At 43.8% G+C, this 17,330-nt stretch overlaps 1 non-coding gene and 1 pseudogene across 1 annotated transcript; both read left to right on the forward strand.

Moving 5' to 3' along the window:
- Positions 1–1,859: 1,859 nt before the first annotated feature.
- LOC114006493 (U6 spliceosomal RNA) lies at positions 1,860–1,963 on the forward strand. Its single transcript, XR_003548200.1, has one exon. It is a non-coding gene; the product is annotated as a U6 spliceosomal RNA (small nuclear RNA).
- Positions 1,964–15,403: 13,440 nt separating this feature from the next.
- The window catches only part of LOC102500055 (ubiquitin-conjugating enzyme E2 C pseudogene), a 7,957-nt pseudogene continuing 6,030 nt past the window's right edge, over positions 15,404–17,330 (forward strand).

Raw genomic sequence — 17,330 nt, forward strand, 5'->3', positions numbered from 1 at the left:
TGTCAATACACTCACCGAAACCAGTTTGTTCCACCTCCTTGACTCTGGAAGTTGAACACCTTGTGATATCTTATGATGCTCTACTTGACCCCATTGGTCCATCCATAAATTTACTTTGTCCATTAGCCAGACTACAGATATACTTTTAAGTTATAGCTATGTACCTATCATCAAGAAAGGTATGGTCTACCATCATCTCATGACATCCTGAAGGATTCATGCACATCCAGCAGACCCGTAAGAGTGTGAAATTATTAAAGAATGAGGCAAGTATCCCTGCAATTACCTCCATCTCTAACTTAAAGGTTTAATGGTATCTTAATCCAAATGACCTATATACCAATTAATACGATTCAAATGTCATTTTAACAGATTATAAATGCTAGATTGTCTTCAGAAATTAAAAAATGGTGTCCCTTCAAAGGCAAAGAGTGCATTTTTGTCTGTGTGCTTATGCAAAGCCCTTCCCAATGGCCATGGAATCCTGAGCAATAATCTTTGGAATGTGCAAATAAACCTGATTTACTCAGTGTCATCAAACGAGATTTATCAGACAATGAACAAGGTCTTTGTTTCAGGACAGAGCCCAGTCATATGGCAACCTGGTTAATGGCTAACTAAACTAAAGGTACGTGGGACGGGAGGAGTACCTCCTGGTTTCTCATCTTGTTCATCTTGACTACAAGACGCTTCAACAAAGCGTGCTGATGGGTATCACCGGTACACCAAAAAGGAGAAAGACAAAGCATGAAGGTATTCTTTAGAGAGTGACTGGCCATTACAGTCACAATCAAAAGTGCAGTGTATGCCAAGGTAAGATGTAAAGCCTTTAAAGCTATCAAATCATGCTCACATGTAATGATCGGCCTTTTTTTCTTTTTCTTTTTCTTTTTTTTAAAATAACTTCCAGACCATGCATTTCCAAAAAAGAACAACCTCCTGTGGGACACAGTCACGCCACAACCCTTTTTCCTCCATAACTGCATCCTGCCAAGATTTGAGGCATACAACAAATGCACCTAGTGTGATTTGCAAGCCACCAAGGCTGGGATAGAAACAGCAGTCAGCCTTGTGGGATCCAGCGCCACGGGCACAGCACTCAGCTGCTGCATTACTGGCCCACTGGGGGCCTGCCTGTGCTTTGATCCTTCAGTCCTGTGGGTGACTTGCCTTCCCCATTCCAGGCCTTGGTTTAAATGATTCAACATCATTGCTGAATGCCACATCCCACTTTTTTTTTTTTAATGAGTTTTGCTACCACTTCCTCACTAGTCATACCTATTCTACTTTGAAATTCTAAATACTCAAACAATTGCCACACTCTAGAAAATTCTTAGGGCTGCTCAGCATATCCAGCAGCCTATAACAACTCAAGGGGAGTTGTGATGTTGATGAATCAACCTTGGCACCGAAGTGTTTGGGGTTCAGAGCCGTGGAGGAGGAGAGAGTGTCATACCTGAAAGGCCCTCAGTTTGGTCTGAAGCTTGATGCCACGTTGGTATCCACATTGCCAGTCTCCTATCCAATATCCTGGACTCCCACATGGCTGACTACAGGGTTCAAGTCGCAGACCTGGTAGCTTGGAAAATCATGCCAAATGAGGGTGTATGTGTGCCCAAAATCCCAAGAGGAGAATGGAGGAGAAGGGACTGTAGCGTGACCATGCCCCCTAAGGGGTGATTTTTCACTTTTTCTCTCTCTGTTTCTGGCAGGTGCATGAGGCCTATAGCAAAAACTAAAATAAGCAAACAAAAAGACATTGTTAAGGGTGCTTTCTTTCTGTCTCACAGTCTCTCTCTCTCTGTTGCTCGCTCTCTTTCACGCATGGAAGAAATAAAAAAATAAAAAAGAGGGCCAGCATGCTTGCCTTGGCAGCACATAGACTAAAACTGGAACAATACGGAGATTAGCATGGCCCCTGAGCAAAGATGACACACAAATTTATGAAGTGCTCAATTTTTTTAGGTGAAAATGACTATGCCTTTCACTTCATTTCAGTTCAGGGTATGCTAAGCTCATTCACCAATGAGGCACAGAATGGCAGCCTTGCTCCCTTGGCTGGGCTGGAGGACAAGGATAGCATCATCGAAGTAAATCGGGTGAATGTGCTGGATTAACCCGATGAGAAAATGGTGGGCAAAATCCAGAGTAGTGGGAAGAGTATCACACTGTTAGTCTATGGAAAGAAAGCCTGTAATTATTTCCAGGCAAAGAAAATCCTTATTGCCTCCTCCATGGCTGATCCACTAGATGCCTCTCCAGATTCCAAAGAAGAAAGATTGACGGAATCAGAGTCCAATGCACACACGGCAAAAGATAGGGCCCACAGTACAGCCTCACATACTTCTTCCAAGTTAAGGAGATGTGAAGAGAACAAATAATGGCTTTGGCTGACAGATACTTCCGGGTATCCAACAGGAATCCTTTCTCAAGGAATGAATGGTCACCCGTTTACCACCTCTGTTAGAGAACTCCTCGGGAAACCCCTCAGCAAGTGTGATCATCTTTGTTGTCATTTGTCAGGGGATCAGCTACTGCAGACTGCTTAGGGAGCTAAGGCAAGAGTCAGAGTCTGCATGAGATCTCTTCCAAGCTTCAGCTTAACCACATTTCTCTGTATGATGACATCTTTCACTTCTATTGGCTCTTTGTGCCTCAAAGATGATTCGTCAATCTGTTATGCAAGAGTTAAAATATCTGAGAAGGTAAATCTAAGAAGGCTTTTGTAACAATGCTGAGGTTGCTGGAATAAATACCACTAAAAGTGAAAAAAAAAAAAAAAAGAAAAAGAGGGCCAGCCAGTGGCCTGCTGGTTAAGGCAAATGGATCCCTAACTACATGGATGGTCAAGACCCAAAATGGCAGCTTAAAAAACATGCCATGTGCATGTACACATGCCCAAAATCCAAAAAAGAGGGAGAGATGGAAGAAAAGGGATTGCAGCATGACCATCCTCCATAAGGATGCTTTCTCAACTTTCTCTCTCTCTCTCTGCCTCTCTGCAGCGAGTGTGCATACTCTCTGGCAAATTGAAAAGAATGAGAGAGAGGAGGGAAGGAGGAAGGGAGAAGGAAAGGAAGAGAGGGAACTACATAGGATGGAATGATGCCACCAATGGTGCAAGCCACACTCAAACTTCTTTACAAAACTCAACAAATAAGCAGGATGGTAATTTGCACATGTGAGCAGGGTTTGAGTGGTCACATGACTGAAGTCTTCAGAGTAAGTAGTATGAGTGCATATTGGGGCTGGTGGATCTGCAAAGGCAGAGACCAACCGTTTCCTGAGAAAAATGTCAGCAGGCTGCATCCTATGTTTAGAGATTTGTGTGAAAGGACACATTCCAATCTTCTGTTTAAAGCCATCAGGAACTTGGCCTTCTTCCTTCTGTCCTTACAATATTATGCCATCTTAAGTATCTAGTTCGTTTTTCTCTAGTGTGGGCTACAACCAGTGTTACTAGCTAGTAAGTACTGGCTGTTAGTCTTTAAAACATACATCCAGCCCCTTTCACCTAGTATTTTAAGACATGGTGGGGACCAGCAGATGGTGTAATGGCTATGTTGCTGGACTCCCATGTAGTCAACCGTGGTTCAAGTCTCGGACCCAGTGGCTTAAACTCAGGGATTGCAGCAAATTACCCCTGGGGGGTAATTTCTCACTTTCTGTCTCTCTGTCTCTCTCTGTGTGTGTGTCTTTCTGGCAAGTGCCCTATAGCAAAAACCTCTCAAAAAAAAAAAGACATGGGTGAAGCAAACAAGTGCCTGGAATTCATTCAACAATGGCGGTCTTCTCTGTAGGCTCATCTCCCCCACCTCCCCTTATCTATGTTCTTAAACCACATTCTTCCCCATTGCACTCACTTCCTCTCTTGTCACACATTTTAGAAAGTGCCGAGGTTGTCCCAGATGTCCTAAGTAAGTTATTATCCTTTTATAGATGAGGAAACCACAACTCAGAATGGTTAAACAGCCTCAGACCATCTCAGTAGTTCACTCAGATGGCGCTGGGATTAAAAGTCAGGTTACCTCGGCTCCGAGGCCCATTGTCCTTCCACTGCTGTTATCCTGAAGCCTCCAGCATGTATTTTATCCAGACTCTGCACTCCCTTTATTCTTGCCCTCTTTACCCCCAGCAAATTTGGCTGTTTTTCTTCTAACCGAACCCTCCACTGTTTGTGGACAGAATTCTGAAGAGGGTTCGCTGGACTACACACAATCTCCACACTTCTTCCTCTGGCCTGAGGTACGGAGTTGCCACCTGGACATGGGCCAGGATCCCAGAAGAGAACTCAAACACCGGGGGCTGTCCTGCTTGGCCTTGAGCAAGTCACGAGAACTCTGGTCCTTCTCACAGAAGTGGTGGACCTCAAGCTTTGGTGTGCACATAAGCACAGAGGGGAAGTGTCAAAGCTCCCTGTGCTCAGCCCTACCTGTCAGAGAAATGCTAATTCAGGAGCTCTGTTCAAAGGTTAACAGTGAGGCAGCTGTGAGCCCGGATTCTACCACAAGGCCTCGCTTTTAGCTCTCCATTCCTGTTTATGACCTGTACAGCCTTGGACTAACACCTAACCTTTCTACCTTAAGCTTCCTCATCTAGAAATGAAGATAATACAAATACCCAGCTCATAGTTTTATTATACTAACCACAGTAATAATACATGGAAACTGTTTAGCGTAGTGCCTGGTACCAAGTAAGTGCTTAATAAAAGCTAACTGTTCTTGTTAATGAAGTTTGTGAACCACCATCTTAGACTAACTCACAGACTTCTCCTGATCTTCATCTGCCCTGGGTCCAGGGGAGGATTTAGAGTAACATCTCTCTCACTGTCTTCCCAGGACAACTACGTTCCACAGGCTCTGAAATGAGTTGCTTTTCAGTTCAGTGTAGTCCTAAACACTCAGTGATGTGCTTCATACTCAGTTCCCCAGTAAGAAGTGAAGCCCTGGGACCAGCAGTTGGCATAATGGCTATGTCACTGGACTCCCATGTAGGCAACTACAGTTCAAGTCTTGGACCCAGTGTCTTAAACTCACACCAGGCACGTGTGCGTGCGTGCCCAAGATCCCAAGAGGAGAATGGAGGAGAAGCGACTGCAGTGTGGCCATCCCCCCTGGGGGGGGGGTGATTTCTCCCTTTTTTCTGTCTCTCTGTGTTTCTCTTTCTTTTGGGTGAGTGCACGCACCCTACAGCAAAAACCTCTCCAAAAAAAAGAAGTGAAGTCCTAAAGGCTACCAAGATAGAGGACACCATATTGCAGATAGAGGACATAATCTCACTTTTAAATATAAATGACTGTAGAACTGCCATTAGTTATCAATTAGTTCATTAATAATCATTAAGTGCTTAGAGACTCCTAGAGCTGCTTTTCTTGTTCACAAGCACCACATTCATCCGCCACTATTTATTTCCTTACTAAGCTAAAGTCAGCAGTTCAATATTAAGTACCTGCTCTGTGCTGGGCTTTGTGCTAGGTGCATACTCATTGGTAAATCCATAATCTAGTGGAGAGACTGAAAATACACCAGTGCGCAAAGAATATAGCTGGAAATTGTGCTAAGTTCTATGATGGCCAAAACCTTGGGTCAGTGACAGGGAATAATGAATGAGAAATTTGCTTATCTGGAGAATTAAGGTAGAGACTCTCTGAGAAAGAGATATTTAATCTGAAGACCGAGGGGAATCAGCAGGTGAAAGGGATGGGAGGGAGGACAGGTGAGTGAGTGAGGGGCAGAATGAAGACAAGTAGTCCTGAAGGCCAGTAGGAAAAGATCTTGATCCCAAGGGAAGTAGGCCTTATGAACTCTGATAACAAGCAGAGATTTTGTTAGGGTGAAAAAAAAAGTCTTTCTTTTGTGTAAAATGGCACGCATATATCATTCTCATCACTGAAGAACCCATGAACCGAACGCTTACTCCACACTCCCTCACTCCTTTCTCTTGAAACCCTTTTTCAAACGGTGTCATCTACCCAGGCCTTGGACACAGTGTACTCACTTACCAAAAATTCCAAGAAATCATTTTTTGGGGGAGATGGTTACTGGGAGAGTCCCACGTTTTTCCTCAGTCCCATTAAGTAATCACCGAACTTTTGCCTAGATAATTCTCTCACATCGAACCTACACTTGCAGGCAAAATGAGAGTGCATAGTAGCTTTGAGTTTGGTTTCTGCAGAACAGTAAATAAACATTTTCTATTCCTGTCCCAGAATTTAAAGACTAGATGCTAACAGTCCTATAAAAGTCAGCTGTAGTACAGCTTTTAAGGAAGACCAAGACTGTTTTAGGCCAAGACATGGCAATGGAGACCCCCTGTGTTCATTTTGAGTAATAGCTACGAGGACATTTTCCCCTTCTGAGAATTAAAAGCATTGGGTGGGAAAATATCTGCACTAGGACCACTCGTTCATTCATTTATTTTAGATACATGTGGTTGACTCCTTTCCAGTATAACTTAATGAGTAAGGGAGTCTGCTCACTGGGCTGCAGTGTTATCATCTGTAAAGGTAATAAGCTGCAGAACACCTGCTGTCCAGGAGCCTTGTGATTCTAAAATCTCAGATGTCTGTGATGAGAATTGGAGAACTCAGTTCTAATCTTACCTGCACCTGATCTTGGACTGAGGGGCCCAAGTCATTGACCTGCACCAGCCCTCAAGATCTTAAGGTAGGGGAACCAGCAGTTAACATAATGGCTATGTCACTGGACTCCCACATAATTGACTGTGGTTCGCATCCCAGACCTGGTGGCTTAAAACTCACGCCGGGTGCGTGTGAGTGCATGCCCAAGATCCCGAGAGGAGAATGGAGAAGAGATTGCGGTGTGACCATCCCCTCTGGAGGGTGATTTCTCGCTTTCTGTCTCTATGTCTTTCTCTGTCTGTCTGGAGAGCACACACGCCCTATAGCAAAAACCTCTCCAAAAAAAAAAAAGATCCTAAGGTAGAAGAGGTGGGGGATTGGATTAAGTGTTTTCTTGGGCACTTTGTGCTACTTAAAATTAGCAATTTTCAAAACTTCTACCCAACTGTGCACACTTAGAAGAGTGCAGTTTGTCCAAGTGCATGGCCCCATTTCATGCTGACTTTCAGGCTGGGTCATTCCCATTACACTGTGGTCTCTGACCCCAGAAGATAGGGCACAATAACAAAAGCCGGTTAAGCTTACTTCACTTAACATTAAATCTTTTTTTTTTTTTTAATTTTAAGAGAGATTTTTTGCTACAGGGGATGTGCACCTTGCCAGAAAAAACAAAGAGAAAGTGAGAAATCACCCCCGGGTTCACGGAGATGGCCACCCTGCAGTCCCTTCTCCTCCATTCTCCTCTCAGAATTTTAGGCATGCACAAATGTGCACCTGGTGTGACTTTCAAGCCGCCTGATCCAGGACTTGAACCATGGTCTGCCATGTGGTACTCCAGCACCTTAAACACTATGCCATCTGCTGGCTCTGGCATTAAATTTTCTATATTTATTCACTTTACATCAGATGGTAGGGTCTCGTCGTTCCTTGTGGCTGAGAAGTAGACCATGGTGTGTATGTACCACAGTTTTCCAAACCATTCATCAGTTCTTGGGCATGTAGGTTGATTCCATGTCTCAGCAATTGTGAATAACATTGTAATAAACATGAATGTTAAGTGTCTCTCTGTCTCCCTGTCCTTTGGGTAAATACCAAAGAGTGGGATTACTGGGTCATGTGGCAGTTATATTTGTACATTTTTGGGAAACCTCCATATTGTTTTCCATAGCAGCTGTTATTTACATTCCACCTATCCTTGATTTGATTGTCATGTACTGCATGCATACCTTGAAAAACAATGTGTACTATAGTGATGTACACTAATTAAATGTAAGTAAAAAAAATCATTAAACAACCTAACAAACAGAGGCCAGTCAGGAAGCAAGGAAGATTCAGATCATTAAACAAACAAACAAACCAGAGGCCAGTCAGGAAGCAAGGAAGATTCAGAAATGATACCGTGAGACACAACTGGGCTTTTTCAGAGTCTGCCCCATAACGTGGGGCTAGAAACTAGATGTGGGGGACCAGCAGATGCATAATGGTTACATCACTGGATTCCCACATAGTCAACCACGGCTTGAGTCCTGGACCGGTGGCTTTACACTCACACAGGGCACATGTGCTTGCATGTCCAAAATCCCAAGAGGAGTTGATGGAGAAGGGATTGTGGCATGGCCACCCTTGGGGGGGTAGGGGGTAATTTCTCACTTTCTGTCTTTCTGTCTCTGTCTTTCTGGCAAGCACACATGTCCAATACCAAAGATTTCTCTAAAAAGGAAAGGAAAGAAAGAAGAAAGAAAGAGAGAAAGAGAGAAAGAGAGGGAGGGAGGAAGGGAGAAAGGGAGGGAGGAAGGAAGGAAAGAAGGAAGGAAGGAAGGAAGGAAGGAAGGAAGGAAGGAAGGAAGGAAGGAAGGAAGGGAGGGAAGGGGAAGGGGAAGGGGAAAGGGAAGGGGAAGGGGAAGGGGAGGAACCAGGTCTGGGATCTACTTGGTACTACTCTTGACAAGAGTACTCAGACTCTAACAGCAACCAGAAATGAAGTCTCTGGACTCATTAGTCTTCAAATTTCTGAAAAACAGCTAAAATTTGCTGGGCATTGTGTTAAAGTATATATATGAATTAAATCTTCATGATAACACTTTTGGGAAGTAATTCTTCTCCCCATCTTATAGATAAGGAAATCAGAAGATGGAAGTTAAATAGCTGGCCTGACTACATGGCCTGAGGAGGAATCCCATCCCAACGGCCAGTCCTCCAGTTCTTGCTCTTACACTCTCCCACATTCCCTCCTGGCCCCACTCCAGTGTGCATCCAATGTATATGTGCTGAATGACTCAAATGGAGAATCCTTAAGTTCCGCCTGAGACAGTTTCTGGACTCCAAATTCTCAATGCCTCCCATCCTTTCAGGGCCCTGAGAGGTTCTCAGCCCCACAGGTCCCTGCCCTGTCCCTGGAGGAATTCTTCCCTGCTGGGCACTTTTGGGCACCTTGGAGAGTGGGCTTCAACCACACTGCCAATCCTGCACACTCAGTCTTTATAGGTTCTTTCTTTCAAGAAACTGAGCAACAAGCTCCCCAGTGGCTCAGTCATTCAAGTGGCCCTGCCCACATCAGCCTTTTGTAAAAGCTCCCTACTTTCTTTTTACACCATGAACCTGGGACTCAGGACAGGCTCAGGCCATATATGGTAATTTTCCACGCACCACAGAGGAATCTTAGACTCCCAGGACACTTCCTGCATTGAGCACTCCCCTCCATCTCCTTTCCCAAAGAAGACTCAAGCCCCAGCTCATCTCGTGGCTTCTAAGAGAAGGGAGGGAGAAGAAAGGAACTAGTATTTATTTCTGTGGATACTCAGCTATTGACCTTAAAGCCTTAATCTTTTCATTCATAGTATTGCACATAATCTACAGACAACGAAACCAGTGAATGTCCACAGAGTTCACATAACTTGCAAGTATGAACATAGCCAGTAAGTTATAGCATTGGAGTTCAAACCCAGATAAGTCTGGGTAGCAAAGTCCAGGCTCTCTCCACTCTACACAGTAATGGAGGTGTTCATCAGCATTGCCTATTGGCCTCCTCTGGGATTCCAGAGATCACTGGGCATGTAATGAGAGGCTGTGTTTTGGAAACAGAACAGAAGAAATAGGAATAAAAATAATCACTACTGGGACCAGCAGTTAGCGTAATGGCTATGTCACTGGACTCCCACATAGTAGACCGCAGTTTGTGTTCCGGACCCGGTGGCTTAAAACTCACGCCGGGCGCGTGTGTGTGCATGCCCAAGATCCCGAGAGGAGAATGGAGGAGAAGGGATTGCGGCATGGCCATCCCTCCAGGGGATGATTTCTCACTTTCTGTCTCTCTCTGTCTGTCTGTCTGGCGAGCGCACGCACCCTATAGCAAAAACCTCTAAAAAAAAAAAAAGAAAGAAAAAAAATAATCACTACCTCAGGATGCTCTTAAAAGAATTAATAAAAATAATCCAGGCAAAGACTTTAGCACTGCGACTGGATAAGAATACGGCCACTCCTTGTTTAACGACGGCCTACTCATCAACCATTCTGAGTTAAGACCAGTTTTCTAGTGCAGGGCATTCCCTTTTCAGTCCATGTGAGTCTCAGGAAACCCCTTTCTCTTTTTCTCCTCCTCACAGTCAGTTAGTATTCGCTACCTGATGTGTTCACAATTATGCAAAACTACACAGTTCATTAATAAACTTAGACTTTATTGTGTGCCCATAGTAGTATTCAGAAGAAAAATAATGTTATGTGGGATTTATATTACCGTGTAGTAGTGTGTCTTGTTGCTTTCTTACACTTAGCTGATGTATGCTTTCTGTATGATTAGAATTACATTATTCTTGTGTGGTGTCACAGGATAGCAATTGAAAAACACATGCCCTGTGGCACCATGACACACCACAAGACATCCATCCGCCTTTAAGTCCCTTGCTTATCGACCAATTCCCTTAATGACTTAGTGGTAGCAATTATCATTCTTTGCCTTCTCTTCCTTCTCCTCTTTCCGATTCATCTTTGCCTCCTTTGGCCCCTCTGGATCAGGTGCTCTCACTTGGGGCTTCACACATAAGCAGCAGTAATGCCAGACCGTTTACAGATGAAGCAGGCTTGGCAGTGAAAGAAGATGCATGATTTTGCACCAAAAAGTCTTGGTCTCGGGAACCAGCAGCTAGTGTAATGGCTATGTCGCTGGATTCCCACATAGTCGACCGCGGTTCGTGTCCCGGACCTGGTGGCTTAAAACTCACGCCGGGTGCGTGTGCGTGCGTGCCCAAGATCCCAAGAGGAGAATGGAGGAGAAGGGATTGCGGTGTGACCATCCCCCCTGGGGGGTGATTTCTCGCTTTCTGTCTCTATGTCTCTCTCTGTCTGTCTGGCGAGCGCACGTGCCCTACAGTGAAAATCTCTCCAAAAAAAAAAAAAAGTCTTGGTCTCGAACACAATCTAAAATCATATGTTTATGAAAAAATTTTTTGGAAAGATTAGTAAAACTCTGATTCAGATTTTTTTTTAATGGAGATTTTTGCTATAGGGCACATGCACTCGCCAGTGAGACAGAGAGACAGAAAATGAGAAATTACATCCCCTCCAGTCTCCTCTCAGGATTTTGGGCATGTACGCACATGTGCCCAATGTCAGTGTCAAGCTACTGGGTCTGCAACTTGAACCATGGTCAAATAACATAAGTATTACGCCATTTGCTGGTCCCTGATTTACATTTTTAAATGACCTGCCTAAAATCAAAAGGCGAAATTGCACACATGTAAAGAGAAAGCAACAACTAGTAAGAATACAGAGCAGCAAAGACATTATGGCAGAATAAATGGCCTAACTGCCCCCGTGCTAAACTGTAAACATGGATTAAAAAACAAAATACAGCGGCCAGCAGGTGGCATGGTGGTTAAGGGCACTGGACTCTCAAATGGCTGACCATGGTTTGAGTCCTGGACCTGGCGATTTGCTTTCTCACTTTCTCTCTCTCTCTGTCTCTCTGTCCCTCTCTTGTCAAAATAAATTAAATTAAATTAAATTATTCTTTTTTAAAAATACAGTAAGATACATATTATGTACTTTTTTCTTTTCTTTCTTCAGCAAACAATAAGCCAATGCATGAAAGCAGACACTTTCAAGTATATTTCATAAAAATATGATAAACTGGAAAAGAATCTTTGTTTAAAGCTTTTTAAAATTAGCGGCAAGTGATGCGGAAAAACATAGAGATAAAGAGATGAAAATGAAAAAAAAAGAGATGAAAATGCATTTATCTAGGTATTTCTAAAACCAAATCTTCAGTATGCAGTATCCTGTGTATAATGTTGATGGAAAAACCAAACTCTGTAAAATACTGAAGGTTTAGTCTAAGCCAATATGAGTGACTGTATCCGGAGGAAACAATCTCAAGAAGCCTCGTGAAAGCACTTCCAGGCAGCCAGGTTACAACAGATCTTTTGTACATTTCAGGAAGGTGAAAGTTACAAAGTGTAAATCAGTTCATGGAGGCTATCCACTGATTTGGCCTGAGAAGGTGGAATATCTTGAAGGGAGGCTGAGGCCACAGGTAGATTCAAAGATTCTTCCGTTTGTTATTGGCTAGAAGAGCAAGGCTTTGTTTAAAACGTGGGGTCAGCAGAAAGGAAGGTTTCAGCTTAACCTTAACATAGATAAAGGAGTTCTAATCACCCTGTGCCGTAATGCCAGAGTCAGGACACAAGAAGTAAGCTGCAGTTACTGAGGCCAAAGTGTTCAGTATGATTGAGGGCAGGTAAGCAGGGTTCTTCCCAAGTCCTTTAGAAATGAATTTTAGAACAGGAAAATGTGGCCAGAGTTCAGTCCTCAGTAATAACATCAGAAAACATGACCAGAGTTCAGTCCTCAGTAATAACATCCCATTCTGAATCTCTGATATCTTTAATAAAGTGGTGTGTGTGTGAGTGTGTGTGTAAAGAATAGTGAGCCTCCCAGCTGATGATCAGTATCCTTCACTTCCTCTTGACATTTTTCTAAAATTTCAAAAAAGGGATTAAAAAATGTAAGATTTAAATGCACATGCATGAAAAGAAGAGGGGAACTGATAATAACAACAAAACTTAAAGAGGGTGGCAAGTAACTGATTTGGCTAACCCAAGACAGAAACCTAAGCCTGTAGTGTGGAGAAGATAAAGCTGACATGATTGTACCACAGCACCTTGAAAGGTTTTAGGAATCTGAGGTACAGGTGATATTAGCTGGGGGGCTGGGTGGTAGGTGGCTTCTACCAGATCCCTACTCTACTTCAGGACACTGGGTATAGGGATTCAATGAAATTCCACATCCTGAAAGGTTTGACACAAACTCCACCACTCTGTTCTCCAACTCAGCACCCAGAAAGCTGGTTCTTATACCCAAAACAGAGATTGGTAAACCCTAAAGACACACAGATCATAACCACTGCAGGTTCCCTGAGGAGACCATCCAGGTCTTTTTACAGGGGGATCTGCCTGTGCTCACAGAGCAGTGACATCAGCTTCTTAATGCTTCATTCCTAAATAAGAGCAGAAATCCAGGAGTCACTGGATACTCTGGGCCATCTTCTACCACAAACAAGACGGAAACAAACTGAAATGAACAGGGGAGGGGGATGAAAGAGAAGCAGGGACAACTCAGAGAAAAACTGTCATCAAAATCTGCAGAAAAGTCTGGCCCGGTAGCATCATGGTTAAGGGAGCCAGATACCACATGGCCCACTAAGTGGTTTGAATCTTGGCACTGGGAAGCTGGAAGAACACAGCAGGGACATGTGCATGCATGCTCAAAATCCCAATGGGATGAAGAAATGGAGGGAAAGTGATTGTGGCATGATCCATGTCCCACTGGGGAAGGTGCGCTCATTCTCTCCCTCTCTCTCTCTCTCATGAATGTGTGCACCCTTGGCAATCAGAAGAAAAATCTGCAGAAAGATAACAGAGATTTTTCATTCACTAAACTGGAAGAAGATAGATTTTTTAAATTCAGAGAACAGGGCCAGCAGGTAGTGTGGAGATTAAGAACCTATATGGCCAATTCGGCAGTTCAAGTTCCAGACTCAGTGGCTTGAAGATCATGCCCAAAATTCTGAGAAAAGAATGGAGGAGGAGGGATTGTAGCATAGCTGTCCCCCTGCCCCCGGAGTGGGGGGGCCTAAATTCTCACTTTCCCCATCTATTTCTTTTTTTTTTCCCTTTTATTTTTAAATTTTTTCCATTTCATTTTCTTCCATACATTCAATCACATTATTATTTGTCTTACAAAATGGATATTTCAACAGGTGAACGTTTCTCCCTAGTACTGTTGATAAAACTACAAAATATCTTCAACAGATAATACCACACCTCTTTGTACCATTAATGCTTCTCTGTTTCTTTCTGTTGAGTGATTGCGCCCCATGGCAAAAATCTGAAAGAAAAAGAAATTCAGAGGACAACATAGAGCTCTTGGAAATTATACACCTGCGAAATGAAATGAAATTGTCATTGTAAGATAAAACTTAGAAAATTATCAAGAAAATAGAACCAAAGACAAAGAAATGGGAAAAAAGTAGAGAAAAGATTGGAAAGTTAGAGGACTGGCTTAGACCTTCTATGTCTGAGCTACGGAAGGTCAGAAAGAACAAAGAAAATGTCTGGGAGCAAATCATGAAGGAAATGAATCAGGAAAATCTCCCAGAATTGAAAGACACGAGTTGTCTGGTTAGAGGGTCCAATGACGATCCTGCCTAATGAATGAACCAGACCCCTGTTAAGGCATTTCTCCTGGAAATGTCAGAATATCAAGGATAAAGAGAAGATCCTAAATCTTGAAGAGAATGAAACACATTAGTGAAAAAGAGAAATCATAATAGACTAAGTTTCTCATTCCCACGCGAGAACCCAGAAAGCAATGTAGAAATCCTTCTAGTGCTTTGAGAAAAATTTGTATCCTGAAATTATATACACAGCCAAACTGTCATTCAAATCATAGGAAAGAGGACCAGCAGGTGGTGTGGTGGTTATGGCTCCAGACTCCCACATAGCTGACTGTGGTTCGAGTCCCATACTGGGCAGCTTGAAAATTACACTGGGTAAATGTATGTGCCCAAAATCCCAGGAGAATAGAGAAGGGATTGTGATATGGCCATCCCCCTGGGGGATGATTTTTCACTTCCCCACTCACTGTCTCTCTCTGTCTCTCTCTAGCGAGCATGCACCTCCTATAGAGATAACCTTTAAAAAGATAACACAGGGAAGGATAACGATATTTTCAGATGTTCAGGGTACGACACATGCTATCTTTTGCCTTCTCAAAAACCATTTCACTCCTTGGGAACCAGCAGTTAGCGTAACGGCTATGTTGCTGGACTCCCATGTAGTCGACCGCAGTTCGCGTCCCGGACCCGGTGGCTTAGAACTCACGCCGGGCGCGTGTGCGTGCGTACCCAAGATCCCAAGAGGAGAATGGAGGAGAACGGATTGCGGCGTGACCATTGCCCCTAGGGGGTGATTTCTCGCTTTCTGTCTCTAGGTCTCTCTCTGTCTGGCAAGTGCACGTGCCCTATAGTGAAAACCTCTCCAAAAGCAAACAGACAAACAAAAAAGACCATTTCACTTGTTTTTGCCTAATAGGACACCGATTTTCTGTCTAAGCAGTGGGGGAAGATGCCTTGATTTCAAGAGAGGGAGGCCTTTCCTGGCCTTGCTGTGCTGGGGATGGGCCTGTAACCCAAGCCTGGTCAATGAACTCAAATAAATGCAATACGGGCAATTCTGGGAAAACTTTATTTTGGAGAAAAATAAAGGCCAGGGGCTTATGAAGAGACAGGTTTTTATACCTGCACTTTTTCTCCAATGTTAGAATATTAGAATGTCCTGCAATGGTATGGTACTGGGCCTCCTGCAACCTGACAAAAATCCAGTACAGAAACCCTACGTATCGAGGATGATGAAAGACAAGGACAGAGCCTGTATCCTTGACTGCACTGTTGAACAGATTAACTGCCTATGCAGGCCACTAGTAATGTTGGGGGTGGGGAGAAAAGTCTCTATTTACGTTGCCATTAGTCAGATAATCTGTGACATGCAAAGGGAATAAAAAGATTGCCATAGAGTGTGTGTATGTGTGTGTGAGAGAGGGAGGGAGAAAGTAAGAAATCATCCCTGGGGGTTTGGCCACACCACAATCCTTTCTCCTCCACTCTCTTCTTGGGATTCTGGGCATGCATGCACACAAACCTGGCATGATTTTCAAGCTATGGGTCCAGGACTTAAACTATGATTGGCTGTATGGGGATCCAGCATCTTAACCACCATGCCACCTGCTGGCCTAATATGCCAAAGGAAATATTCTTAATGGACATGTGAAGTAGAAAAGTAACCACCTCCTGTGGATTCTGTCTTAAGAAACTTAAACGGGAGATTCTACCAAAATGAGGGGAAAGGAAGGAAGGACGGCAGAAGGCGGGAAGGAAAGATCCAAGAAAGAGACAACCCTGCCCAGGGAGATGGCAGCCAGCTGATCTCAGCATCCCCTTCACTTAGGATGGTGACTGCTCCCTCTTCAGTCACGTTCTCTCTTTAGCCCAGGAAGCCTGTAAGACAATAGAAAGGGTTTCTTTCCCACCCCTTCCTCCAAACCTTCTACTCTTCAGTACAAACCACGTGGACCTTACTTCAACAGCGGCTCATTCTACCGTCCTGCTCGGTTCCTCTTGAATAACCCTTGCAACCCCAGGCCTTCCACCCATCCAGCCACCTTATCTTTCTCCAGCTATGTCATGCCCCCTCTAGCATTCCCCACTCCACTCAACTAAGAGTCATCTCTAATGAACTAAACCTTCCTTGGAAAATGCTTTTTTTTTTTTTTTTTCCTTCTTAAGAAACCTTGAATATTACTCAGAAGACCCTGGAGTTTTAGTGAAGTCCATACAGAGTATGGATAGTCGTTTGAGAACGAAGTTTCAGCTCATCATTAATTTGTTTCATTCCTTTAAAATGTCTCCTAATGTCCCAGGGGCGGGGGGCGGGCAAGGTTCGTCTGTTGCTGCTGGTTTTGATTTTTCACTGCTATACTCTCTAGCGTTTTGCTTAAATTAGTGGCGGCACCTACAAATGTGAAGAGTATATTTGAATGCATAAATGAATAAAATACTTACTCATTTTGGATACTCTGTATTTTATTTTTTAGTTTGCTAGAAAACATGTCCATTTGCCAGAAAAAGGCAAAAGGAATGTAAGAAAGCATCCTCCGTGGGAGACGGTCATGTCACAATTCCTTCTTCCAAACTTCTCCTTTTGGGATTTTGTACACATACATGTATGCCCAGCGTATTCTTCCAGCCACTAGGTTCACAATTTGAATTGTGCTGTCAGCCATGGGAGAAAGAGAAAGACACAGTAAGACAGTGAGGAAAAGTGAGAAATCACCCCCTGGGGGGTGGGGACCCTGCCATCTTTTCTCCTTTTTCCTCCCCCATTCTCCTCCAGGATCTTGGGAACCCACCTGGCATGATTTTCAAGCTACTGGATCCGGGACTTAAACTGCAGTCAGCCATGTGGGAATCCAGTCTGGTGCCCCACCCTCCCCCATTTTTAAAATATTGATTCCAAAGGCATGTGTTCACCAGAGAAAGATGGAGAGATGAAGAGTGGGGAACAGTCTCTCAGTGAGGCATGATCACACCACCATCCCTTCTCTTCCATTTCTACATGCTGCTGGGATTTGGGGCAGGCATGCACACATGCACCCAGCGCATTTTTCAAGCCACCAGGGTCGGGATTTGAATGATTGGCCA

The sequence above is a fragment of the Tupaia chinensis genome, unplaced genomic scaffold, assembly GCF_000334495.1.
Source record: "Tupaia chinensis unplaced genomic scaffold, TupChi_1.0 Scaffold148296_1, whole genome shotgun sequence".
NCBI classification, from domain to species: Eukaryota; Metazoa; Chordata; class Mammalia; order Scandentia; family Tupaiidae; genus Tupaia; species Tupaia belangeri.